This window comes from Callionymus lyra, unplaced genomic scaffold (genome assembly GCF_982586985.1).
Source record: "Callionymus lyra unplaced genomic scaffold, fCalLyr1.hap1.1 HAP1_SCAFFOLD_26, whole genome shotgun sequence".
NCBI lineage: Eukaryota > Metazoa > Chordata > Actinopteri > Syngnathiformes > Callionymidae > Callionymus > Callionymus lyra.
In genome coordinates this window covers 770,776-774,000 of record NW_028258543.1, presented here as the reverse complement: position 1 = coordinate 774,000, position 3,225 = coordinate 770,776, and positions in this window count along the sequence as shown.

The following is a 3,225-nucleotide window of genomic DNA, read 5'->3' as shown; positions in this document are numbered from 1 at the left end:
TTATGTTTAACATGAAATATTGTCTCAAACTGATGTTAAACGGTTTATATAGCTGTATATATCAATTTGCATCTGAAATAAACAAGAGAAACACTTATTCGAAGCTGTTTTCAAAAGTTATGTTTAACCTGAAATATTGTCTCAAACTGATGTTCTCAGACTGAGAGAATGACGTTTTCCAAGATTCTGCTGGAGCTCTGAATAACAGTTTTCAAACATCAAATAAAGGGTTTATATAGCTATGTATATCAATTTGCATCTGAAATAAACAAGAGAAACACTTATTCGAAGCTGTTTTCAAAGGATATGTTTAAGTGAGACCTTCTCTAAATGTGATGTATTCAGACTGAGATGTATTTGATGTCCAATCCCGCCACCTTGTGGTTCTTCTTTTTTATCAACATTTCTCTTTTTTTTTCCACAATGCAATTCCCCCAAGCACCCTACCTGGTGCACAAACCAAACACCACCATGTCTTCTCCTTTGAATTTGATTGACAGGTCCACCAGAACGGTCTTGTAGATACAGCATTGCGTTGTCTAGTCCGAGCGAGTCTCAGAATGTTTTCACAGTCTTGGAAGTAGTGAACGCGGGCTAAGATGCTGCTGGAGCTCTGAATAACAGTTTTCAAACATCAAATAAAGGGTTTATATAGCTATATATATCAATTTGCATCTGAAATAAACAAGAGAAAAACATATTCAAAGCTGTTTTCAAAAGTTATTTTTAACCTGAAATATTGTCTCAAACTGATGTTCTCAGACTGAGAGAATGACGTTTTCTAAGATTCTGCTGGAGCTCTGAATAGCAGTTTTCAAACTTCAAATAAAGGGTTTATATAGCTATATATATCAATTTGCATCTGAAATAAACAAGAGAAACACTTATTCGAAGCTGTTTTCAAAAGTTATGTTTAACCTGAAATATTGTCTCAAACTGATGTTCTCAGACTGAGAGAATGACGTTTTCTAAGATTCTGCTGGAGCTCTGAATAGCAGTTTTCAAACATCAAATAAAGGGTTTATATAGCTATATATAACAATTTGCATCTGAAATAAACAAGAGAAACATTTATTCGAAGCTGTTTTCAAAAGTTATGTTTAACCTGAAATATTGTCTCAAACTGATCTTCTCAGACTGAGAGAATGATGTTTTCTAAGATTCTGCTGGAGCTCTGAATAGCAGTTTTCAAACATCAAATAAAGGGTTGATATAGCTATATATATCAATTTGCATCTGAAATAAACAAGAGAAACACTTATTCGAAGCTGTTTTCATAAGTTATGTTTAACCTGAAATATTGTCTCAAACTGATGTTCTCAGACTGAGAGAATGACGTTTTCTAAGATTCTGCTGGAGCTCTGAATAGCAGTTTTCAAACATCAAATAAAGGGTTTAAATAGCTATATATATCAATTTGCATCTGAAATAAACAAGAGAAACACTTATTCGAAGCTGTTTTCAAAAGTTATGTTTAACCTGAAACATTGTCTCAAACTGATGTTCTCAGACTGAGAGAATGACGTTTTCTAAGATTCTGCTGGAGCTCTGAATAGCAGTTTTCAAACATCAAATAAAGGGTTTATATAGCTATATATATCAATTTGCATCTGAAATAAACAAGAGAAACATTTATTCGAAGCTGTTTTCAAAAGTTATGTTTAACCTGAAATATTGTCTCAAACTGATCTTCTCAGACTGAGAGAATGACGTTTTCCAAGATTCTGCTGGAGCTCTGAATAACAGTTTTAAAACATCAAATAAAGGGTTTATATAGCTATATATATCAATTTGCATCTGAAATAAACAAAAGAAAAACTTATTCAAAGCTGTTTTCAAAAGTTATTTTTAACCTGAAATATTGTCTCAAACTGATGTTCTCAGACCGAGAGAATGACGTTTTCTAAGATTCTGCTGGAGCTCTGAATAGCAGTTTTCAAACATCAAATAATGGGTTTATATAGCTATATATATCAATTTGCATCTGAAATAAACAAGAGAAACACTTATTCGAAGCTGTTTTCAAAAGTTATGTTTAACCTGAAATATTGTCTCAAACTGATGTTCTCAGACCGAGAGAATGACGTTTTCTAAGATTCTGCTGGAGCTCTGAATAGCAGTTTTCAAACATCAAATAAAGGGTTTATATAGCTATATATATCAATTTGCATCTGGAATAAACAAGAGAAACACTTATTCGAAGCTGTTTTCAAAAGTTATGTTTAACCTGAAATATTGTCTCAAACTGATGTTCTCAGACTGAGAGAATGACGTTTTCTAAGATTCTGGTGGAGCTCTGAATAGCAGTTTTCAAACATCAAATAAAGGGTTTATATAGCTATATATATCAATTTGCATCTGAAATAAACAAAAGAAAAACTTATTCAAAGCTGTTTTCAAAAGTTATGTTTAACCTGAAATATTGTCTCAAACTGATGTTCTCAGACCGAGAGAATGACGTTTTCTAAGATTCTGCTGGAGCTCTGAATAGCAGTTTTCAAACATCAAATAAAGGGTTTATATAGCTATATATATCAATTTGCATCTGAAATAAACAAGAGAAACACTTATTCGAAGCTGTTTTCAAAAGTTATGTTTAACCTGAAATATTGTCTCAAACTGATGTTCTCAGACTGAGAGAATGACGTTTTCTAAGATTCTGCTGGAGCTCTGAATAGCAGTTTTAAAACATCAAATAAAGGGTTTATATAGCTATATATATCAATTTGCATCTGAAATAAACAAGAGAAACACTTATTCGAAGCTGGTTTCAAAAGTTATGTTTAACCTGAAATATTGTCTCAAACTGATGTTCTCAGACCGAGAATGACGTTTTCTAAGATTCTGCTGGAGCTCTGAATAGCAGTTTTCAAAGATCAAATAAAGGGTTTATATAGCTATATATATTAATTTGCATCTGAAATAAACAAGAGAAACACTTATTCGAAGCTGTTTTCAAAAGTTATGTTTAACCTGAAATATTGTCTCAAACTGATGTTCTCAGACTGAGAGAATGACGTTTTCCAAGATTCTGCTGGAGCTCTGAATAACAGTTTTCAAACATCAAATAAAGGGTTTATATAGCTATATATATCAATTTGCATCTGAAAAAAACAAGAGAAACACTTATTCGAAGCTGTTTTCAAAAGTTATGTTTAACATGAAATATTGTCTCAAACTGATGTTAAACGGTTTATATAGCTATATATATCAATTTGCATCTGA